The sequence below is a fragment of the Dendrobates tinctorius genome, unplaced genomic scaffold, assembly GCF_039654945.1.
Source record: "Dendrobates tinctorius isolate UK_male_01 unplaced genomic scaffold, ASM3965494v1 ptg000035l, whole genome shotgun sequence".
Taxonomy (NCBI): domain Eukaryota; kingdom Metazoa; phylum Chordata; class Amphibia; order Anura; family Dendrobatidae; genus Dendrobates; species Dendrobates tinctorius.
Genome location: NW_027361703.1, coordinates 27,724,126 through 27,750,706, shown reverse-complemented (window position 1 = coordinate 27,750,706; position 26,581 = coordinate 27,724,126). Strand labels below are relative to the sequence as shown.

At 43.4% G+C, this 26,581-nt stretch overlaps 1 long non-coding RNA gene across 1 annotated transcript in view; it reads right to left on the bottom strand.

Annotated features, from left to right (window-relative positions):
* Positions 1–2,837: 2,837 nt before the first annotated feature.
* LOC141087674 (uncharacterized) overlaps positions 2,838–26,581 on the bottom strand; it is a 29,258-nt gene continuing 5,514 nt past the window's right edge. The window contains exon 2 of the long non-coding RNA XR_012231712.1: positions 2,838–11,372. This is a non-coding gene — a long non-coding RNA (uncharacterized lncRNA). The remainder of the gene's footprint in view (positions 11,373–26,581) is intronic.

Here is a 26,581-nt window from a genome sequence, read left to right as displayed (position 1 = left end):
TTACCGCGCAGAAACGTTGCATATCCGCATTGTTATGTACAGTAGCATGTTAGTCAATTGAAAAAAAAAAACGCTGTGCAGACGCTGCGGATTTTTCCGCGCAGTTTTCTTGTGGTTCAAAATATGCAGCATGTCACTTCTTTTGTGCGGTTTTCCACCTGCTCCATTCTCCAAATCCGCAGGGGGAAATCCGCAGGGGAAAACCGCACAAAAACCGCAAGAAAAAAGGAAGAAATCTGCAGGAAAATGCAGGTCATCTGACCTGCGGATTTCTTCAATTCTGCGCGGAAAAATTTGCAGGGCTAAAAAGTACGTCTGCACTTAGCCTAAAAAATCTTTTGGCCAAAACAAAAGCAGCTGGTAATGTATGTGATCTGGTGTTCGAAAGGAACTGCTAAAGTGATTGGTGATGATGAGATGCAGAAGTGGAGTTTTTCCATGACCGGTGGGGAACTGTGTATGGTTTGATGGGTGGAGGAGGGCCTGAGGTGGAGTCTCAACAGGGCCCAAAATCTTTGCCAGTATAGGGCCCTGAAATTCCTGGTGGCAGCACTGCCTGTGTGAATGCTAGATAATGCCTGAGAGTGAGAAAACAGTGTGTGGGCATATACAGTAAAATAATAATAGTATTTACGCACTCATAGAGATATAGACCTATCACTCTAAGTATAGTCTGAGAAAGCAGCTCTATACAAAACTGACATTATAAATGGGTGCAAGCTTCAGAGTATCGACCCAGTATCCTCCATATATACATGGCCCATCCTTTGTCACACTGGAGGGATGAGAGACCCATAGATGGGTGTCTGTCAGTTTGGTAGACGGCACTATTATAATACATATAATGGGTGAGAGAAGAGATACAGACAATCATCTGGATACTAACTAGTAGTCTGCCACGAATGGCACCCATTTCTTCTTATACCAGAAACAGACTGGATAGATTCAATGTATTTGCAGTTTCCATCTGCTATGTGGCCATTGCCCTTGGTTCACATAGGTCCCTGTTCAAATAATGTTGCTCTTCTTCCTATACTATTTATTATTACCATACCATCGCTTTTATATACTAGATATATCTGTAATTCCTCTTATTTTGTCTATATTTTGCTATTGAGAAACCATTAAGAAATATTAAGAAATGGGTTATGTAAACTTTTGATCAGGGTCATTTGGATGTTTTGGGTTGTCATTATGATTTAAAAAGAGAAAACACAGTAGTTTGACAATAAATGGCTTCACCCAACCACTAACCATGAGTGGAGAAAAAGTTTTGGTGTTATCATTCATATTCTCTGAAAAAAAGCCAAAAAAGCAAAAATTCTATTGGGGTATGAAAACTTTTGTGCAGGGCCAGCATCAGCACCCGGGCAAGTGTCAGAACCCTGAGCAGGTTGGGGGCTCACTTGCTATCAGGGACACCAGCACGCGATGGGGACCGATGCTAGCGTCCACGAGTGGGCCTCGGTACTTGCAATACTTGCCTCTCCCTGTTGCTCTGCTGCAGCGTCATCCACATATTCTAACTCTGTGATGTTTCAGGTCAGATGGTGCGATGATGTGACTAGTGTAGTCCCTCTACTCTGAACAGTCACCGTGCAAAAAAGCCGGACGACTGCAATTCTGAAGAGTCTGGCGCAGAGGAGTGGCCATGGAGGAGAAGTAGTGAGCATTTTTTATTTTTTTATCGCTTGGCGCAATATATGGGGCCCATCATCCTGTATGGAGAGCTATGTGGAGCCCATAATACAGTATAGAGGACTAAACTGTTCGGTTTCTGAGCTAAATAGATATCACTCATGTAATGTAAGAAGTGAAATCTTTGGCATTGTACTGTGCTTATATTTCTCTGCTGTATCTGTGCATCATGTATCATGGTATGTCTTAAAGGGGCCCACTGAGACTCTTTCGCTTGGGGCCCACAAAAACCTGGAGCCGGCCCTGTACATATTCACTATGCTTTCCTGATATATATTAATCACTGATTATAGAGTGTAACCTATATGTACTGTGCTTATACTCTGTGAATGTTGATGGCTTGAGAAAGGTTCACAGTTTGAAAAGATGAAATGTCGCGCATATCTGGGTGAATAAAGACCACAGTTTATTTCACTATCTCATGCCTGGAGTGCTGCGATATTTTATACCCTATATCACTATAATTAAATGTGCACCTACATCAATCTCTATTCATATGGCTACATTTCTATATGTAAAACAATAGCTGCATACATGTGTCCATATATATATATATCAGTGTATAATACCCAGACTCTATTATTCTTTCCATGACCCTAATTGAATTCCCATGGAGTCCTATAAATCTTTTTATTCGGCTTTACAGTACACTGCATTATATACTGATTCTGGGTTACACAATGATTTTAGCCATGGCACAGGTTGTGCAGCATAAAATCATTGTAAGCTGCTGCTACATGACATAGCAGCAAAAATAAAGTGATTATGGTCACAATACATCCCCTGGGTACCACGACAAGCAGAATGAAAAAAAAAAAAAAATCAGAACTTGTCCCACCACTGCAGGGGTCGCAATGTGACCCTCCTCACCTGTATCAGCGGCATGAAGCGAGTTTTGGCAGCTTGATCTATGTTGGGACTAAAAATCATGCTGCCTCAGCATGTTTATGGGATAACGTTCCTGCCGTACGACAACGCCGTGCACGTCAATGTCAGCTGCTGCCTGATTAGCGGTATGTATTGCAGTGCAGGTGTGAAAACAGTGTCCCCTCTGTGGCATACCTTCTTCTCCATCCGGATCCCATCTGGGCTGCTGCAGCTTCACTGAGGACGTCGCACACAGAGAGACAAGAGTCCAATTCAGCTTTAAAACATTCAGTTTTACTTGCTTTAATCTGCAGCACATTCTTGTCAGTAACAATATCAGCAGTAGGTTCCACGCAGTTCACATCCTGCTCTTTCCCTGCACTCTGTTCCACGTCCTTCAGTACATTACATGGCAATAGCGCCTTAGGCGGTACCGCAGCGTCCTCCCTGTTCAGACTCACTGTGCTTGGGGATTCTCTCATCCGTTTCGCCCCGGTCCTGAGTATCAGCCCATGCAATGATCTGCCACATGTTGAACAATCTGCGCCCTGTACTTTCCCGGACCGCTTCCTTCCTCAGCTATAAAAACTGCTGCTTGATACCATACTTCTGTCCTATAGACTCTGAATGGCTAGGCGTCTCTTCTTGCAACGTTATGTGGCTGTTGTGGTGTCCTGAGCCTAGAGCCCACGTGGACAGTTCGGGCACCCAGGCCCCCTCTGACTCTAAAAATATGTCCTACCTTACCACACAGAAGCCCCTCCTATAATTAACTGTTTCCTATGTTAAATACTGACTAAAAACTCTGTACACTAAAATGCTCCATCTAGTGGCCATAATTGTAACTGCGCTTACCCTATACATAGCAGCATAACGGTACATATTATTAAACATACATTTAGCAAGAAACTGTAATACACATAATAGTGTAGCAGTACCATTATATAGAAACAAATATACATAGTATATCCCCCTACACAGGGACGCGGTGCGTCTCCACGCTGCAACACACTTTAGCTGACACATACAGCTGAAGTGGGGGTCCCCCTCCAGTATGGACCCGATTGCACCCTCTATGATTGCTGTCATTACGCCCATGGATAATAGAGGACATGTGACAGCGCTATCACCATTGTGGTGTGAGGTGTAGTGATCTGTGCTGCACTGCCACAGATGGAAGCACAGGATCACTACTCAGTCAGTTCCAATGTTGGAATGAATGATAGAGATTAGTGCTGGTGCAGATACTAACAGCCACTGATTGCGCAGTGGGTGGGAAGAGGGCAGCACTGGACACTGAGGCCAGACTGTGCTAGCTCTGATTGAGAATTTAGAAAAAAAAAGCATAGGGAGTTGCCTATATCATCAGGTGGTGGTGGTATCATCAGATTTGCCAGGTAGTATCAGGTTTGCCAGTTGGTATCAGATGATGGTGGTGTTATCATCAGGTTTGCCAGGTGGTATCATCAGGTGGTGGTGGTATCATCAGGGTTGCCAGTTCGTATCAGGTGATGGTGGTGTTAAGATCAGGTTTGCCAAGTGGTACCATCAGGTGGTGGTATCATCAGGTGCTAGCTCTGGTTGACAATTTAGAAAAAAAAAACATAGGGCGTTGCCTAGTGTGGAGAGCAACATGTAATCAAACTCTGTGCAGGCAATGAAGTGAAATTCAGGGGTCATGAGTTACAATAGAGCACAAACTAGCTTTAAAAAAATATTCTGGTGTTTTATTAGGTTGTATAATCAGGTGGTGGTGGTATCATCAGGTGGTGGTGATATAATCAGGTTTGCCAGGTGGTATCAGGTGGTGGTGGTGGTATCATCAGGTTTGCCAGGTGGTATCATCAGGTGGTGGTGGTATCATCATCAGGTTTGCCAGGTGGTATCATCAGGTGGTGGTGGTATCATCAGGTTTGCCAGTTCGTATCAGGTGATGGTGGTGTTAACATCAGGTTTGCCAGGTGGTATCATCAGGTGGTAGTGGTGGTGGTATCATCAGGTGCTAGCTCTGGTTGAGAATTTAGAAAAAAAAAAGCATAGGGTGTTGCCTAGTGTGGAGAGCAGCATCTAATCAAACTCTGTGCAGGCAATGAAGTGAAATTCAGGGTGTCATGAATTACAATAGAGCACAAACTAACATGTGGTAGTGGTATCGTCAGGTTTGCCAGGTGGTATCATCAGGTGGTGGTGGTATCATCACGTTTGCCAGGTGGTATCATCAGGTGGTGGTGGTATCATCACGTTTGCCAGGTGGTATCATCAGGTGGTGGTGGTATCATCAGGTGGTGGTGGTATCATCACGTTTGCCAGGTGGTATCATCAGGTGGTGGTGGTATCATCACGTTTGCCAGGTGGTATCATCAGGTGGTGGTGGTATCATCACGTTTGCCAGGTGGTATCATCAGGTGGTGGTGGTATCATCACGTTTGCCAGGTGGTATCATCAGGTGGTGGTGGTATCATCACGTTTGCCAGGTGGTATCATCAGGTTGTGGTGGTGGTATCATCAGGTGGTGGTGGTATCATCACGTTTGCCAGGTGGTATCATCAGGTGGTGGTGGTGGTATCATCAGGTTTGCCAGGTGGTGTCATCAGGTGGTATCATCACATGGTGGTGGTATCATCAAGTTTGCCAGGTGGTATCATCAGGTGGTGGTGGTGCTATCATCAGGTAGTGGTGGTGCTATCATCAGGTGGTGGTATCATCAGGTTTGCCAGGTGGTAACATCATGTGGTGGTGGTATCATCAGGTTTGCAAAGTGCTATCATCATGTGGTGGAATCATCAGGTTTGCCAGGTAGTATCATCAGGTGGTGATGGAATCATCAGGTTTGCCAGGTGGTATCATCAGGTGGTGGAGTTATCATGTGGTGGTGGTGGTATCATCAGGTTTGCCAGGTGGTATCACGTGGTGGTATCATCAGGTTTGTCAGGTGGTATCAGGTGGTGGTATCATCAGGTTTGCCAGGTGGTATCATCAGGTGATGGTATCATCAGGTTTGCCAGTGGTATCATCAGGTTTGCCAGGTGGTATCATCAGGTGGTGGTGGTATCATCAGGTGATGGTGGTATCATCAAGTTGGCCAGGTGGTATCATCAGGTGGTGGTGGTGCTATTATCAGGTGGTGGTATCATCAGGTTTGCCAGGTGGTATCATCAGGTTTGCAAGGTGGAATCATCAGGTTTGCCAGGTAGCATCATCATGTGGTGGAATCATCAGGTTTGCCAGGTAGTATCATCAGGTGGTGATGGAATCATCAGGTTTGCCAGGTAGTATCATCAGGTGGTGATGGAATCATCAGGTTTGCCAGGTAGTATCATCAGGTGGTGGAGTTATCATGTGGTGGTGGTATCATCAGGTTTAACAGGAGGTATCAGGTCGTGGTATCATCAGGTTTGCCAGGTGGTATCAGGTGATGGTATCATCAGGTTTGCCAGTGGTATCATCAGGTGGTGGTGGTATCATCAGGTTTGCCAGGTGGTATCATCAGGTGATGGTATCATCAGGTTTGCCAGTGGTATCATCAGGTTTGCCAGGTGGTATCATCAGGTGGTGGTGGTATCATCAGGTGATGGTGGTATCATCAAGTTGGCCAGGTGGTATCATCAGGTGGTGGTGGTGCTATTATCAGGTGGTGGTATCATCAGGTTTGCCAGGTGGTATCATCAGGTTTGCAAGGTGGAATCATCAGGTTTGCCAGGTAGCATCATCATGTGGTGGAATCATCAGGTTTGCCAGGTAGTATCATCAGGTGGTGATGGAATCATCAGGTTTGCCAGGTAGTATCATCAGGTGGTGATGGAATCATCAGGTTTGCCAGGTAGTATCATCAGGTGGTGGAGTTATCATGTGGTGGTGGTATCATCAGGTTTAACAGGAGGTATCAGGTCGTGGTATCATCAGGTTTGCCAGGTGGTATCAGGTGATGGTATCATCAGGTTTGCCAGTGGTATCATCAGGTGGTGGTGGTATCATCAGGTTTGCCAGGTGGTATCATCAGGTGGTGGTTGGTAGTATCAGGTGGTGGTGGTATCATCAGGTGATGGTGGTATCATCAAGTTTGCCAGGTGGTATCATCAGGTGGTGGTATCATCAGGTTTGCCAGGTGGTGTCATCATGTGGTGGAATCATCAGGTTTGCCAGGTGGTAGAGTTATCATGTGGTGGTGGTATCATCAGGTTTAACAGGTGGTATCAGGTGGTGGTGGTGGTGGTATCATCAGGTTTGCCAGGTGGTATCACGTGGTGGTATCATCAGGTTTGCCAGGTGGTATCATCAGGTGATGGTGATGGTATCATCAGGTTTGCCAGTGGTATCATCAGGTGGTGGTGGTATCATCAGGTGATGGTGGTATCATCAGGTGGTGGTGGTATCATCAGGTGGTGGTGGTGGTATCATCAGGTGGTGGTGGTGCTATCATCAGGTGGTGCTATCATCAGGTTTGCCAGGTGGTGTCATCAGGTGGTATCATCATGTGGTGGTGGTATCATCAGGTTTGAAAGGTGGTATCATCATGTGGTGGAATCATCAGGTTTGCCAGGTAGTATCATCAGGTGGTGATGGAATCATCAGGTTTACCAGGTAGTATCATCAGGTGGTGATGGAATCATCAGGTTTGCCAGGTAGTATCATCAGGTGGTGATGGAATCATCAGGTTTGCCAGGTGGTATCATCAGGTGGTGGAGTTATGTGGTGGTGGTATCATCAGGTTTAACAGGTGGTATCATCAGGTGATGGTATCATCAGGTTTGTCAGTGGTATCATCAGGTGGTGGTGGTATCATCAGGTGGTGGTATCAGGTGGTGGTGGTATCATCAGGTGGTGATATCAGGTGGTGGTGGTATCATCAGGTGATGGTGGTATCATCAGGTGGTGGTGGTGGTATCATTAGGTGGTGGTGGTGGTATCATCAGGTGGTGGTGGTGCTATCATCAGGTGGTGCTATCATCAGGTTTGCCAGGTGGTGTCATCAGGTGGTATCATCATGTGGTGGTGGTATCATCAGGTTTGAAAGGTGGTATCATCATGTGGTGGAATCATCAGGTTTGCCAGGTAGTATCATCAGGTGGTGATGGAATCATCAGGTTTACCAGGTAGTATCATCAGGTGGTGATGGAATCATCAGGTTTGCCAGGTAGTATCATCAGGTGGTGATGGAATCATCAGGTTTGCCAGGTAGTATCATCAGGTGGTGATGGAATCATCAGGTTTGCCAGGTGGTATCATCAGGTGGTGGAGTTATGTGGTGGTGGTATCATCAGGTTTAACAGGTGGTATCATCAGGTGATGGTATCATCAGGTTTGTCAGTGGTATCATCAGGTGGTGGTGGTATCATCAGGTGGTGGTATCAGGTGGTGGTGGTATCATCAGGTGATGTTGGTATCATCAGGTTTGCCAGGTGGTATCATCAGGTTTGCCAGATGGTATCATCAGGTGGTGGTATCATCAGGTTTGCCAGATGGTATCATCAGGTGTGGTGGTATCATCAGGCGGAGGTTGTATCATCAGGTTTGCCATGTGGTATCATCAGGTGGTGGTGGTATCATCAGGTTTGCCAGGTGGTTGTTATGAATGGGTCACCGAGGAGGATGGCAGGAACAGGCTAAGCCACCAGAAGACCAGAGAGGTTGGTAACTAAGCGGATTGCAGACCCCTGATCTTATCCACACAACTAGCAGTAGCCGTGGAGCGTTCCTACGATGCCCTAGACGCTTCGTCACAGCCGGAGAACTAACTAAGCCTAAAGACAGAAAGGTGAAATCTAAACTGCCCCGGAGCAGATCCCCAAAGGAATAGACAGCCCCCAAACATATAATGTCGGTGAGACAAGATGAGACACAAACACAGGCAGAGAACAGACTGAGCAAACGGTGGGGTCCAAGCTGTCTAGACAGGACAGGACAGAAAAGATACTGTCTGCAATCACGCACAGAACCCTGAACACTTCTGATATACAAAAAAACTGAGGTCACATGACCTCACCCCCGCTAGATCAGCACTCTGGTATAAACTGGAAGCAAAGCAAAAAGATACTAACATAACAGGGGACTGAACAAGCTGTAACATAAGAAGCAGGGCCCAACGCTGCCTCCAGCAGGGAGCATGCTGAACCCTAGCAACCAAGCAGAAAGCAAAAAATGGCATAACCAGATTAGATGCAAAGGATCAGCAAAAGAATCACTTAGCTGAACCATGCAGATCAGGCAGGGGACAAAAGAACTCCAAATGCACATGGAGGAAATCACCAGCAACCTCCAAGAGCAGCCAGCTCAATTATATGCTCCCAGCCAGTAATCCCAGGTTCCCAATTATTGTCGTCAGGTGGAGAACTTCCATCCACTTGGCCAGCTCCACTACTTTCAGTAACCACCAGAGGGAGCAGAGGGAACTTTAGCTCAGAACTTCAAGCAAGGGAATTCACAACAGGTGGTATCATCAGGTGGTGGTGGTATCATCAGGTGGTGGTATCATTAGGTTTGACAGGTGGTATCAGGTGGTGGTGGTATCATCAGGTTTGCCAGGTGGTATCATCAGGTGCTGGTGGTGGTATCATCAGGTTTGCAAGGTGGTATCATCAGGGGGTGGTGGTGGTATCAGATGGGGGTTGGTGGTGGTATCAGGTGGTGGAATCATCAGGTAGTGGTGGTATCAGGTTTGCCAAGTGGTATCATCAGGTGGTGGTATCATCAGGTTTGCCAAGTGGTATCAGGTGGTGGTGGTATCATCAGGTGGTGGTATCATCAGGTGGTGGTGGTGGTGGTATCATCAGGTTTGCCAAGTGGTATCAGGTGGTGGTGGTGGTATCATCAGATGGTGGTAGTGTGTTATGATTGGGTCACCAAGGAGGAAAACAAAACCAAGCTAAGTCACAGAAAACCAGAGAGGTTGGTAACTAAATGGATTGCAGACCCCTGAGCCTAACCACACAACTAGCAGTAGCCATGGAGCGTACCTACGATGATTCTAGACGCCTCGTCACAGCCGGAGGACTAAATAAACCTAAAGCAAGAAAAGGGGAAATCTAAACTGCCCCGGAGCAGACCCCAAAGGAATAGACAGCCCCCACACATGTATTGATGGTGAGACATGATGAAAACACAAACACAGGTAGGAAAATAGGCTGAGCAAATGATGGGGCCCTATTATGAATGGGTCACCGAGGAGGAAAAAACCTAAACATGCTAAGCCCAGAAAAACCAGAGAGGTTGGTAACTATGCAGATTGCAGATCCCTAATCCTACCACATAACTAGCAGCAGCCGTGGAGCGTGCCTACGATGATTCTAGACGCCTCGTCACAGCCGGAGGACTAAATAAGCCTAAAGTAAGAAAAGGGAAAACTAACTGCCCCAGAGCAGACCCCAAAGGAATAGACAGCCCCCACACATGTATTGACGGTGAAACAAGATGAAAACACGAACACAGGTAGGAAAATAGGCTGAGCAAACGATGGGGCCCAAACTAACTAGAAAGGAGAGGAAAGGAAAGACACTGTCTGCAATTGCCCAAAGCCCTACAAAATAATGTCCAACACTTCTGATAACAAAATTAACCCTGAAGTCACTAGACTTCTCCCACTATATCAGCACTCTGAAATATTCTGAGACAGAGCAAAAAGAGGCCAATCCAATAAGGGACAAAAAGCAAATTGGCAAATACAGATAAATAAGAGTGGAAATTCAGTACAGCCCAAGCCGGGGCTGGCTGACCACACAAAAAACTGAATAGAACAACAAAATCAAGTGTGAACATTAGCACAGAAACTTAGCTTGAGCTGACTGGAACAGAGCTGAGAACCAAGACCTGACAAGCAGAAGGAATCACCAGCACCAGAGTAGGGCGTCAGCTGTCTTAAATCCAATCTGAGATTCCTGAGGTCCAATCGTCATCCTCATTATCAGGTGGCAGATCTCTACTGATTAAATCAGCCTCACTACCTCCTGTTACCACCAGAGGGAGCCTGACTGGTAGACCAGAAAATGAACTCACAACAGGGCCCACACTAACTAGAAAGGACAGGAAAGGAAAGATACTGTCTGCAATCAAAAAACCCTGCAAAAATGTCCAACACTTCTGATAGCAAAAAAAACCCTGAAGTCACAAGACTTCACCCACTATATCAGCACTCTGGCATATTCTGAGAACAGAGCAAAAAGAGGCCAATCTAATAAGGGACAAAAAGCAAACTGGCACATACAGTGACATAAGAATGGAAATTCAGCACAGCCCCAGCCGGGGCTGGCTGACCACACAAAAACTGAATTAACCAAACCAAATCAAAATGTGAACAATAGCAGAGAACACTTAGCTTGAGAAGGCAGGAACTGAACTGGAAACTAGAAGCTCAGGAGCCAGGAAAAAAATCACCAGCATGGGAAGAGGGAGTCGGCTGTCTTAAACCCAGTCAGAGAGTCCAGATGTCCAATCCTCGTCCTCATTATCAGGTGGCAGGTCTCTGTTAATTAGATCAGCTTCGTTACCTCCTGTCACTACCAGAGGGAGCCCGGAAAGAGAACTCACGATTCCTCTGTCAACAAAACCAGCTCCCTCACCAGAAACCAGAGGCAGACCAGAAAATGAGTTCACAACAGTGGTAGTATCATCAGGTGGTATCATCAGGTGGTCATGAAATCATCAGGTGGTGGTGGAATCATCAAGTTTGCCAGGTGGGATCATCAGGTGGTGAAGGTATCATCAGGTAGTGGTATCATCAGGTTTGCCAGGTGGTATCATCAGGTGGTGGTATCATCAGGTGGTGGTATCATCAAGTTTGCCAGGTGGTATCATCAGGTGGTATCGGATTTTTCCTATATAGAGTGAAGATTAACAATGTTAACGTATATTCCAGTGACAAGATATTGATGCGCTATCCTCAGGACATATACTGTATGACAAAAGTGAGTACACCTCTCACAATTTAGTCAATGCTTTGTTTTCACAGGACAACACTGAAGATATGACACCTTGATGCACTGTAGTCAGTGTACAGCTTGTATAAAAGTATAAATTTGGTGTTTCCTAACTCAACACACCGCCATTAGTATCTAAACCACTGTCAACAAAACTGAGTACACCCTTAACCCCTTTCTGCCATTTGACGTACTATCCCGACCATGGGACCCGGGCCCCTATGCCCATGGACGGGATAGTACGTCATAGCGATCAGCGGCGCTCACTTGGTAAGCGCCGCTGATCGCGGTCGGTTGTCAGCTGATTATCACAGCTGACACCCGGCACTATGTGTCAGGGGCGGTCACGGACCGCCCCGACACGTTAACCCCTGGCACACTGCGATCAAACACCCTCCCTCCATGCTTCCCTGAGACCCCCACAGCCGCGCAATGTGCAGCGCCGCTGCGGGGGTCTCCTTCCCTGCAGGTCCCCGGATCGGATTCAAAATGGTGGCAGGGGCCTGCAGGGAGCTGGCTTCTTCACTGCCTGCTGAGCGCAGGCATGCAGAAGCCTGCAGCACTGCCTGTGACAGATCGCTGATCTGTCACAGCGATCTGTGATGTGACAGATCAGCGATCTGTCACATGACAGTGATGTCCCCCCTGGAACATTGTAATAAAGTTAAAAAAAAAAAGTGTAAAAATAATTAAAAAAAAAAATAAAAATCGCTAAATAAATAAAAAAAAAAATTCCCTAAATTCATTTTTTGGAAATAAAAAACCCCAAAACAATAAAAGTACACATATTTAGTATCACCGCGTCCGTAACGACCCGCCCTATAGAACTGTCCCATCAGTTAACCCCTTTAGCGAACCCCTTAAAAAATAAAAATAAAAAACAAAGCAAAAAATAAAGCTTTATTATCATACCGCCGAACAAAAAGCGCAATAACGTGCGATCAAAAAGACGGATATAAATAACCATGATACGGCTGAAAAAGTAATCTAATCCCGCAAAAAAAGAGCTGCCACACAGCGTTAGTGAAAAAATAAAAAATCTATAGCTCGCAGAATAAAGCGATGCAAAAATTATTTTTTTATATAAAATTGTTTTTATTGCATAAAAGCGCCAAAACATAAAAAAAGACATAAATGAGGTATCGCTGTAATCGTACTGACCCGAAAAATAAAACCGGTTTATCAATTTTACTGCACGTGGAACGGTGTAAACGCACCCCCCAAAAGAAATTCTTGAAATGCTGGTTTTTGTTCATTCTGCGTCCCAAAAATCGGAATAAAAAGCGATCAAAAAATGTCACGTGCCCGAAAATGGTACGAATAAAAACGTCAACTCGTCCCGCAAAAAATAAGACCTCACATGACTCGGTGGGTCAAAATATGGAAAAATTATAGCTCTCAAAATGTGGTGATGCAAAAACTATTTTTACAATAAAAAGCGTCTTTTAGCGTGCGACAGCCGCCAAACATAAAAACCGCCATAAATAGTAAATCAAACCCCCCATTATCACCCCCTTAGTTAGGGAAAAATAATAAAATTAAAAGAAAATGTATTTATTTCCATTTTCCCATTAGGGTTAGGGTTGGAGTTAGAATTGGGGATTTCCACTGCTTGGGCACATCAGGTGCTCTCCAAATGCAACATGGCGTCTGATCTCAATTCCAGCCAATTCTGCGTTGAAAAAGTCAAACGGTGCTCCTTCCCTTCCAAGCTCTGCTATGCGCCCAAACAGTGTTTTACCCCCACATATGGGGTATCAGCCTACTCAGGACAAATTGAAAAACAACTTTTGGGGTCCAATTTCTCATGTTACCCTTGGGAAAATAAAAAAATTGGGGACTAAAAGATCATGTTTGTGGAAAAAATACGATTTTTTTTATTTTCACGCCCGGGCGTTATAAACTTCTGTGAAGCACTTGGGGGTTCAAAGTGCTCAGCACACATCTAGATAAGTTCCTTAAGGGGTCTAGTTTCCAAAATGGGGTCACTTGTGGGGGGTTTCCACTGTTTAGGTACATCAGGGACTCTCCAAAGGCAACATGACACCCGCAGACCATTCCATTAAAGTCTGCATTCCAAAACATCACTACTTCCCTTCCAAGCCCCGACGTGTGCCCATACAGTAGTTTTCTCCCACATATCCTTGGGAAAATAAAAAATTGGGGGCTAAAAAATAATTTTGGTGGAAAAAATGATTTTTTATTTTCACGGCTCTGCATTCTAAACTTTAGTGAAACACGGTGGTTCAAAGTTCTCACCACACATCTAGATAAGTTCCTTGGTGGGTCTAGTTTCCAAAATGGGGTCACTTGTGGAAGGTTTCCACTGTTTAGGCACATCAGGTGCTCTCCAAATGCGACATGGCGTCCGATCTCAATTCTTGCCAATTTGGCGCTCCGTCCCTTCCAAGCTATGCCATGCACCGAAACAGTGGTTCCTCCCCACATATGGGGTATCAGCGTACTCATGACAAATTGTACAATGACTTTTGGGATCCAAGTTCTTCTGTTACCCTTTGGAAAATAAAAAAAATTGGACCCGAATTAATTTTTTTGTGAAAAAAAATTAAATGTTAATTTTTTTTAAACATTGAAAAAATTCCTGTGAAGCACCTGAAGGGTTAATAAAGTTTTTAGAAAGGTGTCACTTTTGGGTATTTTCTATCATATAGACCCCTCAATGTGACTTCAAATGTGATGTGGTCCCTAAAAAAAAAAAATGGTGTTGTAAAAATGAGAAATCGCTGGTCAAATTTTAACCCTTATAACTTCCTAAACAAAAAAAATTTTGGTTCCAACAAAATTGTGCTGATGTAAACATGTGGGAAATGTTACTTATTAAGTATTTTGTGTGATATATCTCTGATTTAAGGGCATGAAAATTCAAAGTTGGAAAATTGTGAAATTTTTGCCAAATTTCCGTTTTTTTCACAAATAAACGCAAGTCATATCAAAGAAATTTTACCACTATCATGAAGTACAATATGTCACGAGAAAGCGATGTCCGAATCACCGGGATCCATGGAAGCGTTCCAGAGTTATGACCTCATAAAGGGACAGTGGTCAGAATTGTAAAAATTGGCCTGGTCATTAACGTGCAAACCACCCTTGGGGGTTAAGCTATAACCCCATAGTGACAGTGGTCAGAACTGTAAAGATTGGCTGTCACTAAGGGGTTAAATGCATTATTTTCTGCTGTTTTGTGCAGAAATTCTGAAGCATTTCACTTCATGAAAATAGCGCCCCCTGTGTGTCTGAAGACATTGGCAAACTGTGAGGGTCTAGTGCTTACTAGCCTGAAAAACATGGAGGTAAAAAAAACCCACATGGAAAACGCTTCAAATCTGCCCCAGAAATGCATCAAATAAGGGGGAATTTATGAAATAAAAGCAATAACCAGAGAAAATTACCACTGGGCAGCTTAATGCAGACGCCAGCAGAAAACAAAAATGCAGCGTTTACGCTGTGTGTGAACACGACCTTACGGCACAGAAAACCTAAAACCTTTTCGTGTGAAGCTTATGGAAACGCTGGGAAACTTCTGCCTGTTCCAGCTATGAATGGCCAAAAAAAGAAACTCTCATGATGCTTCCATAGCGCCACCATATTCCGCAGCGCTGTACAGACATTATATCAGTACGCTGGTAGCTTCTGTTCTGTAAAAGTTGTGCGTTAGGGGAATACGAAGTCAGACCATTATGCTATAAGTAGTGTTGAGCATTCCGATACTGCAAATATCGGCCGGTATCGGCCGATATTCGCTGTATCGGAATTCCGATACCGAGTACCGATATTTTTTCAATATCGGAATCGGAAGTTGCGATAATGCAAAGAGCCACTGCTCTGATTGGCTACCGAAATGACGTCATCATGATGCGCGGTCTGTGCGCATCATGATGCGCGGTCAGTTCGGGCCTTCCGCGGGGGGGGGTCTATGCCGACTGCCCGGGGTTCTGTACCGGCCTGCCGGGGTTCTGTGCCGACTGCCCGGGGGACTGTGCGGACTGCCCGGGGGTCTGTGCGGACTGCCCGGGGGTCTGTGCAGGCATCGTCCGATGGGACTACAAGTCCCATCGGGCAATGCCTGCTACCATGACTGTGATTGACACATTAGCCAATGATGGGACAGTAGTAGTCCCATCATCCGGCCTATGTGTTGAATGTAAAAAAAAAAAAAAATACATACTACATACATACTACATGCTACATACATACTACATACATGCAACATACATACATACTGCATATATACCACATGCATGCAACATGCATACTACATATATACCAATATATACTACATGCAAGCAACATGCATACCACATATACTGTATACCACATATACCGGGGGGCTGTGCCGACTGTCCGGGGGTCTGTGCCGACTGCCCAGGGGTCTGTACCGGCCTGCCGGTGGTCTGTACCGACTGTCTGGGGGTCTGCAGGCTGCGGGGGGCTGTGCCGGCCTGCCGGTGGTCTGTACCGACTGTCCGGGGGTCTGAGCGGACTGCCGGGGGTCTGTACCGGCCTGCCGGGGGGCTGTGCCGACTGCCCGGGGGTCTGTGCGGACTGCCAGGGGTCTGTACCGGCCTGCCGGGGGGCTGTGCTGGCCTGCCGGTGGTCTGTACCGACTGTCCGGGGGTCTGAGCGGCCTGCCGGGGGGCTGTGCCGGCCTGCCGGTGGTCTGTACCGACTGTCCGGGGGTCTCAGCGGACTGCCGGGGGTCTGTACCGGTCTTCCGGGGGTCTGTGCCGGCTTGCCGGGGGGCTGTGCCGGCCTGCCGGGGGGCTGTGCCGGCCTGCCGGGGGGCTGTGCCGACTGCCCGGGGGGCTGTACCGGCCTTCCGGGGGACTGTGCCGGCCTGCCGGTGGTCTGTGCCGACTGACCGGGGGTTTGTGCCGACTGCCGTGGGTCTGTACCGGCCTGCCGGGGTGCTGTGCCGGCCTGCCGGTGGTCTGTACCGGGGAGCTGTGCCGACTGTCCGGGGGTCTGTGCAGGTTGCGGGGGTCTGTGCAGGCATCGTCCGATGGGACTACAAGTCCCATTGGGCGATGCCTGCTACCATGACGGTGATTGACACATTAGCCAATGATGGGAAAGTAGTAGTCCCATCATCCGGCCTATGTGTTGAATGTAAAAAAAAAAAAAAAAAAATACATACTACATGCTACATACATACTACATACATACATACTACATGCTACATACATACTACATACATGCTACATACATACTACATACATACTGCATATATACCACATGCATGCAACATGCATACTACATATATACCACATATATACTACATGCATGCAACATGCATACTACATATACACCACATATACCGGGGGGGCTGTGCCGACTGTCCGGGGGTCTGTGCCGACTGTCCGGGGGTCTGTACCGGGGCTGTGCTGGCCTGCCGGTGGGCTGTGCCGACTGTCAGGGAGTCTGTGCAGGCTGCGGGTATGTACTACATACATGCAACATACATGCAACATACATACATACTGCATATATACCACATGCATACTACATATATACCACATATACCGGGGGGCTGTGCCGACTGTCCGGGGGTCTGTGCCGACTGCCCGGGGGTCTGTGCCGGCCTGCCGGTGGTCTGTACCGACTGTCCGGGGGTCTGTGCAGGCTGCGGGGGTCTGTACCGGCCTGCCGGGGGGCTGTGCCGACTGTCCGGGGGTGTGTGCAGACTGCCGGGGGTCTGTACCGGCCTGCCGGGGGTCTGGGGGTCTGTGCTGGCCTGCCGGGGGGCTGTGCCGACTGTCCGGGGGTCTGTGCAGGCTGCGGGGGTCTGTGCAGGCATCGTCCGATGGGACTACAAGTCCCATCGGGCGATGCCTGCTACCATGACGGTGATTGACACATTAGCCAATGATGGGACAGTAGTAGTCCCATCATCCGGCCTATGTGTTGAATGTAAAAAAAAAAAAAAAATACATACTACATGCTACATACATACTACATACATACTACATGCTACATACATACATACTACATACATGCTACATACATGCAACATACATACATACTGCATATATATCACATGCATGCAACATGCATACTACATATATACCACATATATACTACATGCATGCAACATGCATACTACATATATACCACATATATCGGGGGGCTGTGCCGACTGTCCGGGGGTCTGTGCCGACTGCGGGGGTCTGTACCGGCCCGCCAGGGGGCTGTGCCGGCCTGCCGGTGGTCTATACCGACTGTCCGGGGGGTCTGAGCAGGCTGCGGGGGTCTGTGCAGCATCGTCCGATGGGACTACAAGTCCCATCTGGCGATGCCTGCTACCATGACGGTGATTGACACATTAGCCAATGATGGGACAGTAGTAGTGCCATCATCCGGCCTATGTGTTGAATGTAAAAAAAAAAAAAAAAACATACTACATATATACTACATGCTACATACATACTACATACATGCTACACACATACTACATGCATGCAACATACATACATACTACATATATACCACATATATACTACATGCATGCAACGTACATATATACTACATATATACTACATGCAACATACATACTACATATATACTACATCCATGCAACATACATATATACTACAAGCAAACTACATGCATACTACATATATACTACATGCATACTACATATATACCACATGCATGCAACATACATATATACAACATATATACTACATGCAACATACATACTACATATATACTACATGCATGCAACATACATACTAAATATATACTACATGCATGCAACATACATACTACATATATACTACATGCATACTACATATATACCACATGCATGCAACATACATATATACAACATATATACTACATGCATGCAACATGCATACTACATATATACCACATATATACTACATGCATGCAACATACATACAACATATATACTACATGCATGCAACATGCATACTACACATATACCACATATATACTACATGCATGCAACATACATATATACTACATGCAACATGCATACTACATATATACTACATGCATGCAACATGCATATATACTACATGCATGCAACATACATATATACTACATGCATACTACATATATACTACATGCATGCAACATACATACTACATATACCTCATGCATGCAACATGCATACTATATATACCACATATATACTACATGCATGCAACATACCTATATACTACATATATACTACATGCATGCAACATATATGTAATACATATATACTACATGCAACATACATACTACATATACCACATGCATGCAACATGCATGCTACATATACACTCACTGGCCACTTTATTAGGTACACCATGCTAGTAAGGGGTTGGACCCCCTTTTGCCTTCAGAACTGCCTCAATTCTTCGTGGCAGAGATTCAACAAGGTGCTGGAAGCATTCCTCAGAGATTTTGGACCACATTGACATGATGGCATCACACAGTTGGCGCAGATTTGTCGGCTGCACATCCCTGATGCGAATCTCCCGTTCCACCACATCCCAAAGATGCTCTATTGGATTGAGATCTGGTGACTGAGGAGGCCATTTGAGTACAGTAAACTCATTGTCATGTTCAAGAAACCAATCTGAGATGATTCGAGCTTTATGACATGGCGCATTATCCTGCTGAAAGTAGCCATCAGATGTTGGGTACATTGTGGTCATAAAGGGATGGACATGGTCAGCAACAATACTCAGGTAGGCTGTGGCGTTGCAACGATGCTCAATTGGTACCAAGGGGCCCAAAGAGTGCCCAGAAAAAATTCCCCACACCATGACACCACCACCACCAGCCTGAACCGTTGATACAAGGCAGGATGGATCCATGCTTTCATGTTGTTTACGCCAAATTCTGACCCTACCATCCGAATGTCGCAGCAGAAATCGAGACTCATCAGACCAGGCAACGTTTTTCCAATCTTCTACTGTCCAATTTCGATGAGCTTGTGCAAATTGTAGCCTCAGTTTCCTGTTCTTAGCTGAGAGGAGTGGTACCCAGTGTGGTCTTCTGCTGCTGTAGCCCATCTGCCTCAAAGTTCGACGCACTGTGCGTTCAGAGATGCTCTTCTGCCTACCTTGGCTGTAACGGGTGGCAATTTGAGTCACTGTTGCCTTTCTATCAGCTCGAACCAGTCTGCCCATTCTCCTCTGACCTCTGGCATCAACATGGCATTTCCGGCCACAGAACTGCCGCTCACTGGATTTTTTTTCTTTTTCGGACCATTCTCTGTAAACCCTAGAGATGGTTGTGCGTGAAAATCCCAGTAGATCAGCAGTTTCTGAAATTCTCAGACCAGCCCTTCTGGCACCAACAATCATGCCACGTTCAAAGGCACTCAAATCACCTTTCTTCCCCATACTGATGCTCGGTTTGAACTGCAGGAGATTGTCTTGACCATGTCTACATGCCTAAATGCACTGAGTTGCTGCCATGTGATTGGCTGATTAGAAATTAAGTCTTAACACACAGTTGGACAGGTGTACCTAATAAAGTGGCCAGTGAGTGTATACTACATATAACATAGAGTACATACTCACCATCACTTGTTACTTTGATCCCCGAAGCCATTGTCGTCTATGGAATAAATATTAAAATAACAAAGCGCCAATATACTCACCCCTGATCCGCAGAAGTCCACGGGTGTCCCACGACGATCTTGCGTGGAGAACAGCAGCATCAGCTGATGCTACCGTTCTCTACGGGCTCCAGGAAACCAGTGTCGGGAGGTAGGTATCCTTCTGCCCTGTATTCCTCCGCCACTGTAAAAAAAAAAAAAGTCCCTAGTCTCACTTTATGGCATTGCTGTGTGAGTATATTGGTGCTTTGTTATTTTAATATTTATTCCATAGACGACAATGGCTTCGGGGATCAAAGTGACAAGTGATGGTGAGTATGTACTCTATGTTATATGTACTGTATGTCTATATGTATGTATTGTATGAATGTATTGTATGTAGTATATATGTATGTTGCATGCATGTAGTATATATGTAGTATGCATGTTGCATGCATGTGGTATATATGTAGTATGTATGTAGTATGTATGTTGCATGTAGTATATATGTATTATATATATGTTGCATGCATGTAGTATATATGTGGTAAATATATAGTATGCATGTTGCATGCATGTGGTATATATGTAGTATGTATGTTGCATGCATGTAGTATATATGTAGTATGCATGTTGTATATATGTTGCATGCGTGTAGTATATATGTGGTATATATGTAGTATGCATGTTGCATGCATGTAGTATATGTTGTATGTATGTTGCATGCATGTAGTATGCATGTTGCATGCATGTAGTATATATGTATGTTGCATGCATGTAGTATATATGTAGTATGCATGCATGTAGTATATATGTATGTTGCATGCATGTAGTATATATGTGGTATATATGTAGTATGCATGTATGTAGTATATATGTTGTATGTATGTTGCATGCATGTAGTATATGTGTGGTATATGTAGTATGCATGTTGCATGCATGTAGTATATATGTTGTATGTTGCATGCATGTAGTATATATGTGGTATATATGTAGTATGCATGTTGCATGCATGTAGTATATATGTTGTATGTATGTTGCATGCATGTAGTATATATGTTGCATGTAGTATATATGTATGTTGCATGCATGTAGTATATATGTGGTATATATGTAGTATGCATGTTGCATGCATGTAGTATATATGTTGTATGTATGTTGCATGCATGTAGTATATATGTGGTATATATGTAGTATGCATGTTGCATGCAAGTAGTATATATGTTGTATGTATGTTGCATGCATGTAATACAAGAGTTAGGACTGTCCCACAAGGGTTGCCGTGACGTGGCGGGATGGCTTCTACATTATTTTGATCAAAATTATGTTAACTAAATACCCTTATTATTACTATTATTACTACCTTCATGCAATTTTTGCAATATATTTTTTTACTTTTTTATTCCAGGATATTTGTTTTGTGTTTTGCTTTTGGTTTTCTCTGTGTAAAGGTCATGTGTTCATATGCAATTACATTTTGCATGCACATTAATTTACTTTTTCTGCTCAGACCCAGTTTCCCATTTGTTTCATTGTGCATTCTGTGCATATAAGGGTGTGACCGCCCTGTTTCTGAGTTGGAAAATCCATCCTGTCTGGCCTATACTATTACTGGTGGTTCAGTCCCTCTGTCCTTGTTCACATTTACGTCACTTGACAAGTGGAAAGGTTTTAAATACAAGAGTTAGGACTGTCCCACAAGGGTTGCCGTGACGTGGCGGGATGGCTTCTACATTATTTTGATCAAAATTATGTTAACTAAATACCCTTATTATTACTATTATTACTACCTTCATGCAATTTTTGCAATATATTTTTTTACTTTTTTATTCCAGGATATTTGTTTTGTGTTTTGCTTTTGGTTTTCTCTGTGTAAAGGTCATGTGTTCATATGCAATTACATTTTGCATGCACATTAATTTACTTTTTCTGCTCAGACCCAGTTTCCCATTTGTTTCATTGTGCATTCTGTGCATATAAGGGTGTGACCGCCCTGTTTCTGAGTTGGAAAATCCATCCTGTCTGGCCTATACTATTACTGGTGGTTCAGTCCCTCTGTCCTTGTTCACATTTACGTCACTTGACAAGTGGAAAGGTTTTAAATACAAGAGTTAGGACTGTCCCACAAGGGTTGCCGTGACGTGGCGGGATGGCTTCTACATTATTTTGATCAAAATTATGTTAACTAAATACCCTTATTATTACTATTATTACTACCTTCATGCAATTTTTGCAATATATTTTTTTACTTTTTTATTCCAGGATATTTGTTTTGTGTTTTGCTTTTGGTTTTCTCTGTGTAAAGGTCATGTGTTCATATGCAATTACATTTTGCATGCACATTAATTTACTTTTTCTGCTCAGACCCAGTTTCCCATTTGTTTCATTGTGCATTCTGTGCATATAAGGGTGTGACCGCCCTGTTTCTGAGTTGGAAAATCCATCCTGTCTGGCCTATACTATTACTGGTGGTTCAGTCCCTCTGTCCTTGTTCACATTTACGTCACTTGACAAGTGGAAAGGTTTTAAATACAAGAGTTAGGACTGTCCCACAAGGGTTGCCGTGACGTGGCGGGATGGCTTCTACATTATTTTGATCAAAATTATGTTAACTAAATACCCTTATTATTACTATTATTACTACCTTCATGCAATTTTTGCAATATATTTTTTTACTTTTTTATTCCAGGATATTTGTTTTGTGTTTTGCTTTTGGTTTTCTCTGTGTAAAGGTCATGTGTTCATATGCAATTACATTTTGCATGCACATTAATTTACTTTTTCTGCTCAGACCCAGTTTCCCATTTGTTTCATTGTGCATTCTGTGCATATAAGGGTGTGACCGCCCTGTTTCTGAGTTGGAAAATCCATCCTGTCTGGCCTATACTATTACTGGTGGTTCAGTCCCTCTGTCCTTGTTCACATTTACGTCACTTGACAAGTGGAAAGGTTTTAAATACAAGAGTTAGGACTGTCCCACAAGGGTTGCCGTGACGTGGCGGGATGGCTTCTACATTATTTTGATCAAAATTATGTTAACTAAATACCCTTATTATTACTATTATTACTACCTTCATGCAATTTTTGCAATATATTTTTTTACTTTTTTATTCCAGGATATTTGTTTTGTGTTTTGCTTTTGGTTTTCTCTGTGTAAAGGTCATGTGTTCATATGCAATTACATTTTGCATGCACATTAATTTACTTTTTCTGCTCAGACCCAGTTTCCCATTTGTTTCATTGTGCATTCTGTGCATATAAGGGTGTGACCGCCCTGTTTCTGAGTTGGAAAATCCATCGTGTCTGGCCTATACTATTACTGGTGGTTCAGTCCCTCTGTCCTTGTTCACATTTACGTCACTTGACAAGTGGAAAGGTTTTAAATACAAGAGTTAGGACTGTCCCACAAGGGTTGCCGTGACGTGGCGGGATGGCTTCTACATTATTTTGATCAAAATTATGTTAACTAAATACCCTTATTATTACTATTATTACTACCTTCATGCAATTTTTGCAATATATTTTTTTACTTTTTTATTCCAGGATATTTGTTTTGTGTTTTGCTTTTGGTTTTCTCTGTGTAAAGGTCATGTGTTCATATGCAATTACATTTTGCATGCACATTAATTTACTTTTTCTGCTCAGACCCAGTTTCCCATTTGTTTCATTGTGCATTCTGTGCATATAAGGGTGTGACCGCCCTGTTTCTGAGTTGGAAAATCCATCGTGTCTGGCCTATACTATTACTGGTGGTTCAGTCCCTCTGTCCTTGTTCACATTTACGTCACTTGACAAGTGGAAAGGTTTTAAATACAAGAGTTAGGACTGTCCCACAAGGGTTGCCGTGACGTGGCGGGATGGCTTCTACATTATTTTGATCAAAATTATGTTAACTAAATACCCTTATTATTACTATTATTACTACCTTCATGCAATTTTTGCAATATATTTTTTTACTTTTTTATTCCAGGATATTTGTTTTGTGTTTTGCTTTTGGTTTTCTCTGTGTAAAGGTCATGTGTTCATATGCAATTACATTTTGCATGCACATTAATTTACTTTTTCTGCTCAGACCCAGTTTCCCATTTGTTTCATTGTGCATTCTGTGCATATAAGGGTGTGACCGCCCTGTTTCTGAGTTGGAAAATCCATCCTGTCTGGCCTATACTATTACTGGTGGTTCAGTCCCTCTGTCCTTGTTCACATTTACGTCACTTGACAAGTGGAAAGGTTTTAAATACAAGAGTTAGGACTGTCCCACAAGGGTTGCCGTGACGTGGCGGGATGGCTTCTACATTATTTTGATCAAAATTATGTTAACTAAATACCCTTATTATTACTATTATTACTACCTTCATGCAATTTTTGCAATATATTTTTTTACTTTTTTATTCCAGGATATTTGTTTTGTGTTTTGCTTTTGGTTTTCTCTGTGTAAAGGTCATGTGTTCATATGCAATTACATTTTGCATGCACATTAATTTACTTTTTCTGCTCAGACCCAGTTTCCCATTTGTTTCATTGTGCATTCTGTGCATATAAGGGTGTGACCGCCCTGTTTCTGAGTTGGAAAATCCATCCTGTCTGGCCTATACTATTACTGGTGGTTCAGTCCCTCTGTCCTTGTTCACATTTACGTCACTTGACAAGTGGAAAGGTTTTAAATACAAGAGTTAGGACTGTCCCACAAGGGTTGCCGTGACGTGGCGGGATGGCTTCTACATTATTTTGATCAAAATTATGTTAACTAAATACCCTTATTATTACTATTATTACTACCTTCATGCAATTTTTGCAATATATTTTTTTACTTTTTTATTCCAGGATATTTGTTTTGTGTTTTGCTTTTGGTTTTCTCTGTGTAAAGGTCATGTGTTCATATGCAATTACATTTTGCATGCACATTAATTTACTTTTTCTGCTCAGACCCAGTTTCCCATTTGTTTCATTGTGCATTCTGTGCATATAAGGGTGTGACCGCCCTGTTTCTGAGTTGGAAAATCCATCCTGTCTGGCCTATACTATTACTGGTGGTTCAGTCCCTCTGTCCTTGTTCACATTTACGTCACTTGACAAGTGGAAAGGTTTTAAATACAAGAGTTAGGACTGTCCCACAAGGGTTGCCGTGACGTGGCGGGATGGCTTCTACATTATTTTGATCAAAATTATGTTAACTAAATACCCTTATTATTACTATTATTACTACCTTCATGCAATTTTTGCAATATATTTTTTTACTTTTTTATTCCAGGATATTTGTTTTGTGTTTTGCTTTTGGTTTTCTCTGTGTAAAGGTCATGTGTTCATATGCAATTACATTTTGCATGCACATTAATTTACTTTTTCTGCTCAGACCCAGTTTCCCATTTGTTTCATTGTGCATTCTGTGCATATAAGGGTGTGACCGCCCTGTTTCTGAGTTGGAAAATCCATCCTGTCTGGCCTATACTATTACTGGTGGTTCAGTCCCTCTGTCCTTGTTCACATTTACGTCACTTGACAAGTGGAAAGGTTTTAAATACAAGAGTTAGGACTGTCCCACAAGGGTTGCCGTGACGTGGCGGGATGGCTTCTACATTATTTTGATCAAAATTATGTTAACTAAATACCCTTATTATTACTATTATTACTACCTTCATGCAATTTTTGCAATATATTTTTTTACTTTTTTATTCCAGGATATTTGTTTTGTGTTTTGCTTTTGGTTTTCTCTGTGTAAAGGTCATGTGTTCATATGCAATTACATTTTGCATGCACATTAATTTACTTTTTCTGCTCAGACCCAGTTTCCCATTTGTTTCATTGTGCATTCTGTGCATATAAGGGTGTGACCGCCCTGTTTCTGAGTTGGAAAATCCATCCTGTCTGGCCTATACTATTACTGGTGGTTCAGTCCCTCTGTCCTTGTTCACATTTACGTCACTTGACAAGTGGAAAGGTTTTAAATACAAGAGTTAGGACTGTCCCACAAGGGTTGCCGTGACGTGGCGGGATGGCTTCTACATTATTTTGATCAAAATTATGTTAACTAAATACCCTTATTATTACTATTATTACTACCTTCATGCAATTTTTGCAATATATTTTTTTACTTTTTTATTCCAGGATATTTGTTTTGTGTTTTGCTTTTGGTTTTCTCTATGTAGTATATATGTATGTTGCATGCATGTAGTATATATGTGGTATATATGTAGTATGCATGTTGCATGCATGTAGTATATATGTTGTATGTATGTTGCATGCATGTAGTATATATGTGGTATATATGTAGTATGCATGTTGCATGCAAGTAGTATATATGTTGTATGTATGTTGCATGCATGTAGTATATACAGTGGGGCAAAAAAGTATTTAGTCAGTCAGCAATAGTGCAAGTTCCACCACTTAAAAAGATGAGAGGCGTCTGTAATTTACATCATAGGTAGACCTCAACTATGGGAGACAAACTGAGAAAAAAAAATCCAGAAAATCACATTGTCTGTTTTTTTTCATTTTATTTGCATATTATGGTGGAAAATAAGTATTTGGTCAG